General features: G+C 60.5%; 1 protein-coding gene across 2 annotated transcripts in view; it reads right to left on the reverse strand.

The window, feature by feature from the left end:
* Positions 1-17,460, reverse strand: part of PIEZO1 (piezo type mechanosensitive ion channel component 1 (Er blood group)) — a 68,994-nt gene that overhangs the window by 33,441 nt on the left and 18,093 nt on the right. The window lies entirely within an intron of this gene.

A 17,460-nucleotide genomic window follows, 5' to 3' on the forward strand; every position in this document is an offset into this window, starting at 1 on the left:
GGCCAGCCTGGCCAATATGGTGAATCCCTGTCTTGACAAAAAATACAAAAATCAGCTGGGTGTGGTGGTGGACACCTGTAGTCCCAGTATTCGGGAGGCTGCGGCAGGAGAATCGCTTGAACCTAGGAGGCGGAGGTTGCGGTGAACTGAGATTGTGCCACTGCACTCCAGCCTGGGTGACGGAGCAAGACTCCATCTCAAAAAACAATTAAACAAAAAAATGCTATGATTCCTGCACCCTGCACGTCTGGGAGCCCTTGCACAGGTATGGGGCAGTGGGACACAGCACGCCCTCAGCCCAAACGCTCTGCGTGGCTGCACTCGCTGCAGCCCCGACACCGTGTCCCATGTCTGCCCTCCTGCCTCTCCCAGAAGGTCCCGGGGCCTGGCCTCCCACCCTCAGCCTGAGAGCCTGGCCAGTGCCTGCATCAGTCCCAATCACACAGCTCCCACCCGGGGTCTCCCCTGGCACTTGCACTGATCTGATAGGGTCTGCAGTCAGGGAGGCTGTGCCTGCCACATGCTAGCCAGGCCTGCTTCCTCCTAGGAACGTGAGGTTTGTCAGGAGATGAGGGGTGGGACCTGATGTGGTCTTCTCGCAGGGGGCCTGGGGGACAACTCAGCCTTTCCGGGGCTACCAGGGAGGACACTGGGACTGGAAAGGCACCTCTTGCTGCCTCAGGGGCACCAGCAGCCCACCCTCCAGCCTCCACCCACCACCCACCCTCCAGCCGCAGGACCCTGGTCAGCAGGCTGAGGAAGGAGGCCACAGTGAGCTCGGACCCGTGTCCAAGCGAGACCCCCGGCTGCCACTCCCACCATGACCCCAAAACCCCAGCCTCGGTGTAGCCAACAGGGTCCCTCCATAGCCTGGCTCTGTGCACAGGGGAGGCCATGCGTGCCACTGTCTTCCCCGTCCTTGGGGCCACAGGAGCCCCGGGAAGTCTTCTGGAGGGAGGCCCAGCCCAGCCCAGCTCTCACCTTGAAACCCGCCTGTCCCTTAGTCCCCAGGCCCGGAGCCTCACCCTAGACCAGGGGCACGGAAAACGCAGGGCAAGTTAGAGGAGGCGCAGGGAGAGGGAGACCCCGACCTCCACGGACAGCACAGGAGACCTGGCCTTTCAGCCTGGTGGGGCCTCCAGACCCATCTCCCCATTGGCACTGTGGGGCTGATGCTTGCAGCTCAAAGGGCCAGGGGTGCACGGCAAACTCAACAAGCACAGCCCCTCCCTTCCCACCCTCAGTGACTTCACCCTTCCACCCTCCCAGAAGCAGACACGAAAGAGCCACGCGCGGCGCTGATACGGGCTCAAGGCGGCCTCGGCTTAGCACATGCATCGCGGAGTGCAAGGCTCCAGGGGGCAGCGCCCGCCCTGCTGGACAAAGCAGCCTCCCCCAACTCCCCCAGGAGCCCTCCCTGAAGTTAAGATCCCCTCTTCCTCCCATTAACGCACCAAGCATAGCCATCGGCTCCATGCTTTTAAATCTAAAGGTTTTTGACGATTATACATTTTCATTAAAAAAAAAAAAAAATCAATAAGATCTGGCCCAAGAGGCAGGAGGCAAACGCATTCACAGCAAAGGCTTCTGAAGTTCTCTCTTGTTCTCCAGAGCTGCATTTTTCAGCCAGGTGAGTTCTGCCCCAGCTCTGTCCCCAGAGAAGGTGGCACCTCCCCTCTGCACCTGTCCAGCCAGGTGGCAGCCGTCCGTGCGTCCGTCAGAGCAGAGGAGCTCACGGTCTGACCTGCCAGGAATGTCCAATGCTGAACAAGTTCAAGTGCACCAGGGTTGGGTTCAAAGCCCGTGGCAGGGCACCCTAGTGTGGTGTGGACACCAGGCAGGGCTCCTGCAGGCAGAAGCGTAGGTCCTGGGGATGAAGGTCACCAGACCCTGAGGCTGTGGGGAGGCCAGGGAGACGGTGCTGTGGGTGCAGTTTCCTTTGGGAAAACGAAGTTCTAGAGATGGGTATCGGTGACGGCTGCACAACAACGGGAACGTGCTTACTGCTGCTGACCTGTGCCCTTAAATGTGGCTAACGTGACAAACTTTAGGCTGGGTGTGGTGGCTGGGGCCTGTAATCCCAGCACTTTGGGAGGCCAAGGCAGGCGGATCACTTGAGCCCAGGAGTTCAAGACCAGACTGGGCAACAAAGAGACCCCATCTCTACAAAAAAATACAAAAATTAGCCAGGGATGATGGCGCATGCCTGTGCTCCCGGCTACTCGGGAGGCTGGGGCAGGAGGATCACTTGAGCCCAGGAGGCTGAGGCGGCAGTGAGCCATGATCACGCTGCTTCACTCCAGCCTGAGGGACAGGGTGAAATCATCTCAGGAAACAAACTATAAAATGGCAAGTTTTATGGATGTATATTTTGCCAGAATAAAAAAAATAACCAGCCCTTGAAATCTGCAAAGGATTGTCAGAAGCCCGAGCCTGAGGCTGCAAGGGGCTGGGACTGGAGATGAGGCGGGTGCAGGGGCTGAGGATGGAGATGGGGGTGGGCTGGAGCTGGAAGCCTCCCTGACCGCCCTGCCCCTGGCCGAGCCAGAGGGGCACCTTGAGGGGCAGAGCGGAGTCAAAGGCAGAGGACGATGGAGGGCGTGGGAGACACTTTGGCAGGGGTTCCCCAGGAGGCCAACATTACCCAGCAGGGCAAGTCCCCTGCCTGAGACCAGGACCCACCACGGGCCTGCTCTGGTGAGAGCAGAGAGCCCGGCCAGCAACACGTCCCCCAGAGTTTGTTCACTCACTCATTCATTCATTCATTCAATACCCAGCAGGCCCTACCCAGCAGCAGGCTTGGTCTATGGTCTGGGGACATGGTGGACAGTTGGACAGACAGCTAAGGCTTGTCCCAGGTGGCAGCCACTCACCAACAAAACAGACAAGGAAAAGGCTCACAGAGGAAGAGGGCAACTTAGCCCAAAGCCCACCCGCTGCCCCCAGAGCACACCCGCCCCCCCAGAGCACACCCGCCCCCCCAGAGCACACCCACCCCCCCCAGAGCACACCCACCCCCCAGAACACACCCACCCCCCCCGGAGCACACCCACCCCCCCAGAGAACACCCACCCACAGAGCACACCCGCCCCCCAGAGCACACCCGCCCCCCAGAGCACACCTGCCCCCCCAGAGCACACCCGCCCCCTCAGAGCACACCCACCCACAGAGCACACCCACCCCCCAGAGCACACCCACCCCCCAGAGCACACCCACCCCCCAAGCACACCCGCCCCCCCAGAGCACACCCGCCCCCCAGAGCACACCCGCCCCCCCAGAGCACACCCACCCCCCCAGAGCTCACCCGCCCCCCAGAGCACACCCACCCCTCCAGAGCACACCCATCCCCCCAGAGCTCACCCGCCCGCTCCCAGAGCACACTTGCCCCCCAGAGCACACCCACCCACAGAGCACACCCACCCCCAGAACACACCCACCCCCACAGAGCACACCCACCCCCAGAGCACACCCACCCCCAGAGCACACCCACCCACAAAGCACACCCACCCCCAGAGCACACCCACCCCCCAGAGCACACCCACCCCCCAAGCACACCCGCCCCCCCAGAGCACACCCGCCCCTCCAGAGCACACCCACCCCCCCAGAGCACACCCACCCCCAGAGCTCACCCGCCCGCTCCCAGAGCACACTTGCCCCCCCCCCAGAGTACACCTGCCACCCCCCAGAGCACACCTGCCCCCCCGCCCCCCAGCACACCCGCTCGCCCAGGAATGGGCTGAGACAGGCAGGCCCTGGCTGGTCTCCCTGGTGCCATCTTTTCTGTCAGCCTTGCCACAGACACCAAGCAGGGGCGGCCTGACGGGTGGGATGAGAAGGGCTGAGGGTTACAGCCCAGCCCACCACCCCTCCCATTATCTGGTCTTGGGGTCCTCAGAGTAGCCGGCTGGCAGGAAAGGAACGAGGAGCAGCCAACGCTCCAATGCCCCCATTTTCAGATGGGGTGGGCTGTGAGAGGGGAGGAGCTCCCGAGAGTGGTCCCAACCCAGGTCCAGGCATCCCGGGCGCAGGGCCACAGCTTTTCGAAACACTCCTTGTATCTACCTGTGTTGTCTATGTGGCCGGCAGTGCTGTTGGTCTAAGTGTGTTGATGTAGCCTCAACTGTGACTTTGTGGGCTAAAGCCAGAGGAGGAGACATCAGAGCAGGCTGCCTGGAGGAGGCGGCATTGCTTTTGGCCTTGAAGGCTGGCTCCAACTCAGGGCAAGTCAGAAGCTTCGAGGATCAGGCTCAGGCGGTGAAGGAAGAAATTTGGCCAGAGGGGAGGTGGGGCCTGAGACAATCCAAGCAGCAGGGACAGCAGCCTGCCCTGCCCTGTGGCTCCCACGTTCCCATCAGGAGCTGCCCAGGCTGGGCCTGTGACCCTGTGGGGGTCATGCCTTTTCCTGAGTCAGCTGCAATGGGATGGGGTCAGAGAGAGCTGTGGCTCCCAATCCCCAACCTGCTCGCCCCACCGGCACACGCCTGACTCTCCGTGGCCCACATCCAGGCCCTTGGGAAGCAGAGAGCCCAGCCATCACCCATCCACAGACCCTCATCCTACAGCTGAGAGAAGCGCAGTAAGGAGGGGAGAGGCTGCCCCCATGGTAGCTGCTGGGCCCCTGGGTGTCCAAGGGCTGGGCTGGCCTCTGCTTTCAGTGGGTGCTGGCCAGGAAAGCCACAAATGCCACATGGTGGTAACCAGGACCACACACCACTCAACTGGAACATTCCACACAGAGGGCTGGACACCACCCACTCCCACTGGCCCACAGGAAGACCTGCCAGGGGATGTCAGACGCCTGAGCCCTCCTGCCAGGATGCAGTTCCCGAGATGAGACCCTTGCAGCTGACCCACACCCGGGTGGGAGACAAGAACCTGCCCAACCCTTGCTCCCTGTGGTGATGGCGGAGCAGCTGTCTGCTCCAAGCCTGGCCTCCTCTAACATGGGCTGAGCCAAGCCTGACGAGGCCTGAAGGACTGTCACAGGGAGGGCTGCCGGGTGGGGTCTCACAACCTGGACACCTCATACATGCTCCCTCCAGCAGCCACACAGAGACCCAAGGCCAGGATTTTGAGCAGGGAGGCTCCGTGAAACAGCCGGTGCGGCCTGTGTGTGGCCCCACACTGCCGGGGCCACAGGCCAGTGCTGGCCGAGCGCAGGAAGTGGTGCAGAAAGACTGCGGCCAACACAGCTGGATGACTCGGGACCCGCAGGAGCTGAGGCTGCACAGCAGAGCAGGCAGAGACGAGCTGGGGGCACCGTGTGAGCCAAGGCCCTGGCACGCCGTCCTGCTCCACACCTGCACAGGAGCTGAAAGCTGGGGCTGGAGGGGTCCCAGGCCCAGCAGCTGAACCTCCCACCCGAGGACACCCGCTGTGCCCCAGGGAGAGGAGAGGCCTAACCAGAGGGTGGGCGCACCTGAGGCCATCACATCACCACCACGGCCATCACGTCACTGCCGCGGCTACCATGTCACCACCGCCCCCAGTGCAGGCACGGAGCTGGGTGATGTGTCCTGTACAATCCTGTGGCACTAGGCGAGGCCACGACTGTCACCTCCACATTGCAGATGAGGAGATGGAGCAAGCCTGGGATGCAGCAAACAGCCGACACCCCCGCCCCCACCATGTGGCTCGGGCCTAGCTGGCTGCGGGGACAGAGTAACTTTATTTAAATGCTAATCTGCCGATTAACCCGAGGTCTGGGAATGCCTCCAAACTGTCTAGTTGATGTATCATCTTTATGCAGGAACACCTATTCCCTGGCATTCACATGCAGGAAAGAAAAAAAGAAAGAGTGCCTACTCCTCATACGTTTCTTCCTAACCAAACCTGATGCTGCAGCAGGAATCTGGCCACCCCACCCGCCGCGTTCCCAGCCACCTGCACATTCCTCCCAGGGCAAGATACGAGCCCCAGATTGGGCGTTTGGGTTCAGAGCTCTACCTGTCTCGAGGCTGCCCGAGGTCATGTTTCCGTCTGTAAGTTCCTGCCAGTAAATAGCCCAGCACCAACACACTTGCTCTGTCTGCCTCCTTTGACTCTCGGCTCCTTCGTATCTGGGGTTGCTTTGCTTATACTGCCTTTTCATGCAACAGTGGCACCTACCCTCCAAGCTCCCATCTCCAAAGGGGACAGAGTACAGAAGGCACCACGAGAGGACGGGGGCCCCCAGGCCAAGAGCTGCAGAGCGACCTCACAGCAGAGCCTCGGGCGGTGGACAGGTGGGGACGGGTGGGACCAGCAGGTCTGAGGAGACAGTAGTGGTCAGGAGTCAACCTGGCCAGCAGGTCCCCACATGAGAAACCAGGGCCAGGGGGCAGGGCCGCAATTCCTGGGTTCCCAGCACAGGGCAGAGCCTCGGGGGGGCCACCCAGGAGCCAGGACAGCAGGAGAAGGAAGGACTGGGGCCTGGAGTCCAGGTGTTGCCCAGCACTTGGGTCCAGGGTCACAGGAGTGAGCAGCCGGAGGTGTCTTCAGCCATGGAAGGTATCACACACCAGGCAGGGAAGAGGGGCTCTGCAGCCGCCATCTGGGAGCCTCGAGGGTGGTCTACGCTCTCAGGGTGACTGTCCACTCCTCACGGGCACCAGGCCACAGGGAGGGTGTGCAGGACGCCCACATCCAGCCCGATGTCCACCAGGAACTCGGTCTTAGGCATGGAGGCACCTGCCCGACCTGGGTGCCTAGAAGGATCCTCAGAAGCCCCTCCACAACCTGGAGTCAGTTGTTCTGCCCGGGACTCTGGACCCACCAACGGCCGCAGTGGCTGCTGGTGGGGCCGGGTGGGCTGATGGACCGGGAAGATCTCGTGTGACAGGTCCTCAGGAATCACATCCACCTGAGTGCTGTACAAAACTGGTGGCTAGGGCCAGGCACAGTGGCTCACGCCTGTAATTCCAGCACTTTGGGAGGCCGAGGTGGGCAGATGGCTTGAGGTCAGGAGTTCAAGACCAGCCTGGCCAACATGGTGAAACCCCATCTCTACTAAAAATACAGAATTTACCTGGGTGTGGTGGCAGGCGCCTGTAATCCCAGCTACTCGGAAGGCTGAGGCAGGAGAATCGCTTGAACGAGGGAGGTGGAGCTTGCAGTGAGCCGAGATTATGTCACTGCACTCCAGCCTGGGCAATAGAGCAAGACTCCATCTCAAAAAATAATAAAAATCAAAACAAACAGACTGGGTGCAGTGGCTCATGCCTGTAATCCCAACACTTTGGGAGGCTGAGGCGGGCAGATCACGAGGTCAGGAGATCAAGACCATCCTGGCTAATACAGTGAAACCCGTCTCTACTAAAAAAACAAAAAAGTAGCCAGGCATGGTGGCGGACACCTGTGGTCCCAGCTACTCAGGAGGCTCAGGCAGGAGAATGGCGTGAACCCAAGAGGAAGACCTTGCAGTGAGCCGAGATCGCGCCACTACACTCCAGCCTGGGCGACAGAGGGAGACTCCATCTCAAAACAAACAAAAAACGGGTGGCTGGGGAGCTGCACTGGCCCTCGGTCCCTGGGGAAGGGAAGGGCTGAGGCAGGCAGAGGGCATTCCAGGTTTAGACTCCAGCTTAGACCACCTGGAGGCTGAGCCCTCAGAGTCGGGGGCTGGAAGACGCGATGCATTGAGGTTACGAGGAGTGGCCTCAAGAGGGCTGGCAGTGCAGGAGCACCAGTGCAGGCCCCGGGTAATAGTTACCCAACCTGCCTGCTTTCCCGTGTGGTTAAAAGGTTCCAATGACAGTGCCTGAGACTGTGTGGACACTGGCAGCCTGTGAGCGCAGGGGCGGGTGGGAACAGGTCTCCCAAAGGACTGATGGTGCCTAGGAGATAGGAGAGGGACAGGTGCTTGAACAAGGGCTGGGGGCAGAGACGGGAGAAAGAGCTTCTCAAAGGAAATGGAGCCATGGGCTGGACTGAGATCCACCTTCTCCAGGGCTTCCTCACCCGAGAAGGAGAGCCCACGGGTTGAAGCTTCGTCACCTGGGAAGCAGGAGAGCCCAAGGGTTGGAGTCCACAACCTGGGGGTTCCTGGCCCTGAAGGAGCCGGGCTGCGGGGTGGAGCAGGGCCAGCTGCCATGGCTGGAGGCATCACCCTCCTTGGGTCCTCCCAACAGCCTAAGGGTGGCACCATCCCATCCCACAGGCAGGCAAACTGGGCCCAGCATGGTCCAGCAAGAGACTCAAGTCACAGGCAGACTCCCCCAGCAGCCTCGGCTCCAGCAGATGCCCCAGGAGGCAGGAAGGGTCTGGGCCATTAACACAGATTTCACAGACTCCAGCCAGCCCCAAAAGGTGCCACAGAAAGGCCTGGCTGGACACCCCTCTGCCACCCTCTGTGCCTCTACTTCTCTGCCCTGACCTAACTGGCAGAGAGGATATAGGGCTAGACCAACAGGCCCTCTGGGGTTGAGGGCAGAGCAGCCGAATCCCGGGAGGAATCCCCAGGAGCCTCCTGAGCCCTGTGGTCCCACTGTCTCAAGCCCAGGTGGGTTCCTGGCAGTAGCTGCCCAGACTCTCCTCCCACAAAGACATGGCCATCAAGGAGCAACGACCCTCTCAGCCCAAGTCCCTGTGCACTGAGACCAACTGTGTGGCCCTCAGACCAGTTCCTTGGTCTGGCATTCAAGGCTCCCACCACTTTGGGTCCCCTGGTATCAGCTGACCCTGTGGGCTTCCTGCCACTCCACTCCCCAACAGACCAACATCCTGCTGCATCCCAGCCTTGGCCCCAGCAGTGCCCTGGCCTGGGGGCAACCCTGGCTTCTGTGAGCTCTGTCCCCACCCATCGTCACTCAGCCATTCCCAGGGCTCCTCCTGCTCTGATGCCAGTCATACCTGTGGCTCACAGCAGCTCATGCACAACTGCTTCTCCCCAAGCCTGTGACAGGGGCAGTACTTGGAAATGCAAGCCCACCACCCCCACTCCACAGGCACCCATGGACCCACAAGACACAGCAGATGCAGGAACAGCCTCAGCACCCACCTGCAGAGCAGGCCGAGGAGCAGGGTGTGTGGTGGAACCCTGTGGGTCATGTCTGTATGTGCCCTGCAGAATGACACCACTGGGCTCTGGCCCTGACCTCTCACAACTGCTGAGATGACCACAGACGAGCTCAGTCTCCTCTGTCTTAGTTTGTTCGTCTATAAATCAAGAACCATAACTCCCTCCTCACAGGATTGTTGCTGAGACAACAGTGCCTGACACATAGCATGAGAGAGCAAACATGCACCAAGCTCTGCGGCACTGCTGAGTGATACAAGCCACATAGAGTCAGATGCCTACCGTTCCTTTTGTGTAAAACTGAAATTCCTCATGTCTAGGATATATAAAAAGGCCCAGGAAGATCCCCAGCAAGCTGTTGTGTTTGCCCCTGCAGAAGAGGTCCTTGGTCCCTCCTACCCACGGCATTTCCTTTCTTTACAAGGGGAATGTTTTCACGTGTTGCTGGAGTTATCAACAAGTGAACTGGCCAAAAAGGAAAAGGACTGAAGGAAACAGACAGAAGCAGGGCAGGTCGCTTGGTCCAGCCTTCCTCTCATCAAAGGGAACAGAAGCTGGAAGGACGTGAGTCGTCTCAGTCCCAGAGCTCACAGCGGCAGCTACAGGGCTAGAACCTGGGCCTCCTGGCCGGGGCAGGCACCTTGCTAGGTCTTGACTTCTTTTGCTACCAGCTGAGCATTGAAAGCTCCGAAAGGGGCCGGGTGAGGGCAGGGGAGGATCAGAGTTCGCGGATGACAGCTGCCAGGCCAGGACAGCTACAGGGAGTCGGGGTCCTGGTCCAAGCCCCAGCTGCCCTCCCCCTGGCCTGATCCAACTCCTCCAAGCGTGCTCTCTGCCTTATTTGGTTTGGAAGAGAAATTCATAAACACTCCTGTGCTAGTGGCTTATGCTGGTGGGCGGGGCCGGGCAGAGGAGAAGAGGAAGAAGAGCAGACGAGGTACAGGCAGCTCCCAGCGGCCGCTGCTCTACCCTGCCCTGCAAGGGAGCCTGGTGGGCCTTACCTGCCATGACCCCAGGCAGAGCACAAAAACCAGACCCAGACCGAGAGGGGCCATGAGGGCTCAGACGGATCCCACGTTAATGGAAGAAGAAGGCTGGCAAGGTTGGCCCAGGGGACAGGGGGAAGCCAGCCTACCCCCAGACGCCCCCCGCAGCCTTCACAGCGAGGTCTACGGTGAGGTTCACACAGGCTGCATGGCCTACCACCCCAGAATGACAGCACAGGAGCCTGGGAGAGCAGACAGAAGTGGAAGCTGTGTGGGGAGGGGACCTGGGGGGCTCCCCTAATGGAGGCCGAGCCTGCCCAGTCCCACCTTCACCAGCCACCCTGGCACCCAGGCCTGCTCCACACCAATCCCCACCTGTCCCTCAAAGGCCCCGGTGGACGTGACACCTGGCCCACCCCCCACGCCTGGCCCACCCCCCACACCTGGCCCACCCCCCATGCCTGGCCCACCCCCCACGCCTGGCCCACCCCCCACGCCTGGCCCACCCTCCACGCCTGGCCCACCCTCCACGCCTGGCCCACCCTCCACGCCTGGCCCACCCTCCACGCCTGGCCCACCCTCCACGCCTGGCCCACCCTCCACGCCTCGCCCACGCGAAACACCTAGCCCAACCTCCATGCCTGGCCCACCCTCCACAAGCAGAAGTCCCACCTCCAGCGCCCACCACCCCACAAGCCCACCCCAGATCTCGTTGGCAGAGCCTCTGTGCCCTTAGTGACCCCAGCCATGGCGACAGACGGCTGAGCCACGGGCTCCACTCCCCCGGGGCGCTGGACCGTCTCAGGCTGGGATCCTGCACAGTTCTCTGTCCATCCCACTCCACCCCGAGCTGAAGACTGAGAAAGACTGAGGACGCCCCTCTTCCTGCCTCATGGACAAAGGAGAGTTGAGAGAAACTCAAGGAAAAAGCCCCGTCTACACCCTCTGTCCAACAATGAGAGAGAAAATGGATTCTACAGCCCTTCACAAAGCTCTGAAAACCTCAGAGACCTTCGAACCAACCCCTGCCATCTCACAGGAGAACCCCAGGCCCTAGGAGAGCAGGCTTTGTCCAAAGGCAACAGTGGGACGCGGCCACAGGGCACGCAGCACCCAGGGAGCCCAGGACAGGCAGGGGCCTGAGGGGAGCCACCCGCCTTCAAGGCAGCAAGAGGTAAACGGAATGTTCCTCACCAACTTGGAGCCTGGCCAGCAGCCTGGGGCACCGACGAGCTTCTGGAGCATTTAATTAGCTCGGTGCCTGGCTTTAATTAGCTCGGTGTCCGGGTTTAATTAGCTCAGTGTCCTGGAAACTCAGTTTTATGGCTCATCTGACCTACACGGGACAGGGTCCTGCAGGCCTGGTGGCTGCTCTGGGTTGGGCACCCACCGCACCTGCCGCAGCCATCTGCTCTCAGACCTGCTGGCGTGGAGAGTCAGGCCACTCTCCCAGACACACTCAGCCCGCAGCCCTTGGAGGGGTTTGCAGGGCAGGAGGGGGGTCCGTCTGTGAACAAGGTGACTGTGCAGGAACAGAGGGTCAGCAAGCACCTGCTGCACACAGCCACGTGGGTGGGACTGGGGGAATTGTCTCTGCCCAGGGAGCGGGGCAAAGCCCACAGGATCCTGCAGGCATCAGCCCTGGGATTCTCACACAAGCCAGGGGTGACTCCACCACGCCCATTTCACAGATGAGCACGCAGAGGCTGCAGAAGGGGAGGGTTCCCCACGTGACCTGCTGGTGGGTGGAACAGTGGCACCTGCACATCTGGGCCTGAGCTCTTGTGGCACTGCCCTGCCCAGGAGGGCACCAGGCTAAGTGTGACTTGTAGGACACGATGGTGCTGACCAAAGGCCCAGAGGCACGGCCCAAGGCAGAAGCAGTCTGGTCCCAAAGCTGCCGCCTTCCGGTCCCCACACCATGGCAAGGGTTGTGCTTGCGGGGCGGGGACGGGTGAGCTGGGAGGTGCCTTTGCGTTCTCCCCGATGCTGCTCAGCATCCCATCCCCATCCTCTTGGTACTTGGGGTCAGCAGTGAATGCCGCCCAGCATGGCAGGAGACCAAGCAGAGATGAGAATGCCCCACCCCAAGCATGAGACATCCCCCACATCGGGGCCTGGGTGGCCCTTCCCCCACTTCCTCCTGACCCTCCCCACTGCCCTCCCTGCCTCCCCCTCCCTCCCAGGGCCTGTCCTTCCCGACAGACGACCAGTCGCTGCCAGGGTGTGCAGGCCTCAGTGTTTTTCTGTGCTGGGCTTCCCTGCAGGGTCAGGGATCTGGGACTCATCCCTCAACAACGGAGAAGGGGACAGATTCCTGGGCACGGGTGAGGCCCGCGTTCCACACAGGGCAATCCCCTGACTCTCTGCCCAAGTGGGTTCCTCTCCAGCCCCCGCAGCCTCTCCAGAAAGGGAGGGAACCAGGACTTATCTGGGCAGCCATCTCTGGCGCAGGGACAGGTAAATAGGTGGGGGACAGTGGGTAGAGGGTTGGGTCCCAGGAAGGACGTGGGTCCCAGAATGTCTGACGGAGCCAACCCTATGCCCCCACTGTGCCCTGGGAAGGGAGCTGGGTCAGGCAGAGCCACCTCTGTGAGCAGCAAGGCCTCCCTCCTGGCCCACCCAGAGCTCAGGGGTCTGGGCAGAGCCCAGCTGAAGAAGGGGCCCCCACTGGCCTTTGCACACAGCAGGCACTCAGAGGAGCGGTGACAAAGTAAGGCCTCCAACTCAGCTCTCCTTCCTTCCTGACCACCTGAGGTCAGTGACGGGCACAGGGCACTCTCCTGCCACCCTCGGAGGGTCCAAGCAGATCGGCCCTGCCCACTGGCCCCCATCTGAGCTGCAGGCACTGCCCTCCTGGATTCCTGCTGCTCGACAACCCTGGGGACAGCAGGACCCCCTGCAGCCTCAAGGAGAGGATGTATCTGGGGAGGAGAAGGGGCTCCCAGCTGAGCGGCCAACCCTGACTGCCAAGGATAGACCCCCAGTAGTACCACGGCTTGAGCAGTTTGCCAGGTAACCCGTGGCAGCCAAGACAAGGAAGGGGCAGCCCCTCAGGTCTCCCGGCAGCCCACAAGTGCTGCGTCGGCCCTGACCCTGAGCTCTGTGCCAGGAAGCGGCTCCTGTTGTGCCACTTGTCAGATGGGGAAACTGAGGCATGGTGCGCTTACAGGGCACTGTGTGGACAGTGTGGCCTTCCACAGCTTCAGCTGCCCTGCACACAAGCCCTGACCAGCCCTGGCTGGGAAGGATAGCCACAAGGTGGCCCCTCAACCAGCACCTATGAGTGCACAGGTCCCACGGCCTCTTTCTTGGGACCCCCAGCCCCCAACACGCCTGCACCCCACCTTACACCCAGTAGCTCCAGGCTACAGGACTACGAATTGGCAGCTCCCTAAGAACCACAGCTTTCCATGAGCAGCCGTCATGGGGGTAGCCCGTCCAGAGGGTGCAACCAAAACAGTCTGGCCCTGGGGCACCTGGACAGGGTACGGGTCCAGGGGTGGAGCCACAGACACCTGGTGTTCCAGGTCATGATTCAAGCCTGCCCAGGGGCCAGCTGTTGAGCTGGCAGCCAATGTGCTCCGGAGATAGGGATGAGACGTGGGGCCGGCTCCTGACGGCTCACGGCACTTCCTGGGGCCCAGCTCACCTAGGAGGACCCTGCTCATGGCCTCAGGCTGTGAGGAGCTCCTGTGTGAACAGGGTGGCCCAAGGCAGAGGCTGGAGGCGAGCAGAACCGGCTCCAGACCGGCAGCCAAACCCCTGCTTCTTCTCTGGGACTCTGTCTCTTCATCTAAAAAGTAGCGGTGGGCCGGGTGTGGTCACTCCTGCCCGTAATCCAGCACTTTAAGAGGCTGAGGCAGAAGGTTCACTTGACCCCAGGAGTTCGAGACCAACCTGGGCAACACAGGAAGACCTCATCCCTATTTAAAACAAAACAAAACATAACAGAACGGGAAGGCACTGACATGCCTCATCACCTGAAGCTGCCAGCCAGGGTCTGGTGTGATACAAATGTGCACAGTGAAGAGCCAGGTCAGGGCAGCCCTGGGGTAACAGCCGGTAGGTGCTCCCTGACTCTCTCCGGCTGACCCAGGGAGTGGACAGCACATTCCAGAGGCGGCATGGACCACACTGATTACATCGATTAGCATGGAAGGGCCGATGTTAAGGTCTGGGTAAACAAGGTCGCTCTGTGACCTGGAGCTGGCCCCGCCCCCAGCATTCCAGACTAATTGAGAGGGTAGGATTCCTGCAGAGACGGCCAATTCCACCTGAAATGAAGGCTTTGGAAGCTAGCAGGCAGCTCTCCGGGCTCTGTGAGGCCGTCACAGCCATCCTGCCCCAGGCACACCTGTACACCTGCACACAGGGTCGGCACGCAGGGGGTCAGGTGTGGTTGGAAGCCCATGGTTCAGAGGGGTTTCAGGAGCCCACAGCCTCCTGGGGGCCAAAGTGCACAATGAGCCACAGTTAGCACCAGATGCTGAGCTGGGTCCTCAGGGAAGGCTTCCTCGGGGGGCACCGGAGCAGGACCCAGTGGCGGGAAAGATCTGGGAACATCAGATGCGAAGGTCCTGGGGGAAACCCAGAGGTCACGAAGCTGCGGACGGCGGGGCGGGGTATGAAGTGAGACGTGCCGTGAGACACGGGGTCTCGGCCACAGGAGACGGGGTCCTCTTGAAGCCCCAGCAGCAAGCACGTGGCAACGCCCTCCCGGCGCCCAGGTTCCACATAACCCATTCTCCAGAGCTGAAGTCCACACCACCAGCGTCACTGGATCCTGAGCAGGTAGATTCTCAGGCTGAGGTTCACCCAAACACAGGCCCCATGTTCTAAAGTGTCCTCCGGGAAACACGAACGTGCTCTCCAGGCAGAGATCACGCATCGACATTCCCCTGCCAGGCTGGGCGCGGAAGCTCACACCTGTAATGCCAACACTTTGGGAAGCTGAGGCGGGTGGATCATGACGTTAGGAGTTCGTGACCAGCCTGGCCAACATGACGAGACCCCATCTCTACTAAAAATACAAAAATTAGCCGGGCATGGTGGCGTGCGCCTGTAATCCCAAGACTTTGGAGGCTGAGGCGGGTGGATCACGAGGTCAGGAGTTCAAGACCATCCTGGCCAACATGATGAAACCCCATCTCTACTAAAAATATAAAAATTAGGCCGGGCGCGGTGGCTCACGCTTGTAATCCCAGCACTTTGGGAGGCCGAGGCGGGCGGATCATGAGGTCAGGAGATCGAGACCACGGTGAAACCCCGTCTCTACTAAAACTACAAAAAAGAAATTAGCCGGGTGTGTTGGCGGGCGCCTGTAGTCCCAGCTACTCGGAGAGGCTGAGGCAGGAGAATGGCGTGAACCCGGGAGGTGGAGCTTGCAGTGAGCCGAGATTGCGCCACTGCACTCCAGCCTGGGCAACAGCGAGACTCCATCTCAAAAAAAAAAATAAAATAAAATAAAAATAAAAAATAAAAAATAAAAATTAGCCGGGCATGGTGGCGCGTACCTGTAATCCCAGCTACTCTGGAGGCTGAGGCAGGAGAATCGCTTGAACCTGGGAGGCGGAGGTTGCAGTGACCTGAGATCGCACCACTGTACTCCTGCCTGGGCGACAAGAGTGAAACTCCGTCTCAAAAAAAAAAAGAAAGAAAGAAAGAAAAAAGGAATGCCCCTGCCATGGCCTGCCTTTGACCTCCGGCATCATGCCATGACCTCCCAAAACAAGGACTCCGCCGTCGGCACCAGGGGCAGACACTAGTGACCACTCCAACCATGGCCCCAGCAATTCCCCCCAGAGAGGCAGCGAGGGCTTCCGAAGAACCTGGCCACTGAAAACCTCCCGGTAGCCGCCTCTCAGGAGCAGCACTGCCTTCCAAACACAGCTACCTGGCCCCGGCAGACCCGGCTGCCCACTGTGTCCTCAGCAGTGCTGGACCCAGGACAGAAGGTGGGCTGCTGACTCAGAGCCCTCACCCTGTCATTTACCCAGCGGCACCCAGCCCCCTGGCCTGTCCAGTCTGGCCTGTCTAGACTGCCCAAGGGCCCAGGCACAGGCTGGCCTGCTCTCTAGGGACTTCCCCGGCACTCAGGGAGGAATGCAACCTGGCCACCTCCCTCGGAGGCAGGAGCGGAGTCACCAGCCACTCGGAGGCAGCCTGGAGGGGGGGGTCAAGGGCAGGTGTCTGCTCACACCCCCTTCAGAACCTTGTTCCCCCTTCCCCCCAGGCCACTGGGGCAGGGCAGGAGAGGGAGGGGAATCTCAGGGCCGGTGTCCAGGATGGTCATACATCGTGTCTATGTACTTCTGCAGGAGACTGCGATCTGGTCCTAGCTCAGCCCTCCCCTCTCTGTGCCTTGAGTTCCCAGTAAGTGAAATGGGGACAGAATTGGGCACCTGCACCAGGACCGTCTTGCCCTCCCAGTGGATGCCGCCTTAGAAGCACTGCCCAGACACGTGGCCAGGTGAGCACCTCATACAGCTGGCAAAGGGCCGGACAGCAGCTCCTGGAGCCTGGATCTCTGGTCCCTAGAGAGCCCAAGTCGTTATCTCTAATTTTTTTTTTTTTTTTTTTTTTTTTTGAGAGAGTCTCACTCTGTTGCCCAGGCTGGAGTGCAGTGGCACAATCTCAGCGCACTACAACCTCTACCTCCTGGGTTCAAGTGATTCTCATGCCTCAGCCTCCTGAGTAGCTGGGACTACAGACACCTGCCACCACGCCCGGCTAGTTTTTCTATTTTTAGTAGAGATGGGGTTTCACCACGTTGGCCAGGCTGGTCTCGAACTCCTGACCTCAGGTGACCTGCTCACCCAGGCCTCCCAAGGTGCTGGGGTTACAGGTGTGAGCACCACGCCCGGCCGCTATCTCCTTTCTGAACAGGGCGCTGAGGTTGGAGGAGGTGTGACCAGAGGCACCACGTGCAAGTCGGCGCACGGCTGTGTTCTAGGTCGGCAGCTTGGGTGCCGTGGTCACGCCTGCGGGTGGGGTGTGAGGGGTGATTCATGTGTCAGGGCTGCTGGGCCATGCTGCCCAGTTTAGTCAAACACCAATTGCAATTTGGTGTGCAGGTGTTTTTTAAATGAGATTGATTTAAATCAGCAGACGGCTCGAGGGCCTCATCCAATCAGCAGATGGCACGAGGGCCTCATCCAATCGGCAGATGGCATGACGGCCTCATCCAATCAGCTGAAGGCGAGGGAGTGGTGCCTGAGGGCCCCTGGAATTCCCAGGACTGCCACAGAGAACCCCCGCCCCAGCGCACGGCTTGGACTCAAGACTGCAACAGCGGCTCTTGACAGCCAGCTCACCCTGCGAACTTCAGACGTGCCAGCCCCACAATCGCGTGCGGTAGCTCCTTAAAATAAATATCCATTTCACAGGTAGACACACAGACATATCAATATATAACAAGCACCAGGCTGGTGTGGCCGAGGCCTGGGGACCCCGAGTTCCTCCCGCCTGTGTGGTCCC

The sequence above is a fragment of the Symphalangus syndactylus genome, chromosome 11, assembly GCF_028878055.3.
Source record: "Symphalangus syndactylus isolate Jambi chromosome 11, NHGRI_mSymSyn1-v2.1_pri, whole genome shotgun sequence".
Lineage (NCBI taxonomy): Eukaryota > Metazoa > Chordata > Mammalia > Primates > Hylobatidae > Symphalangus > Symphalangus syndactylus.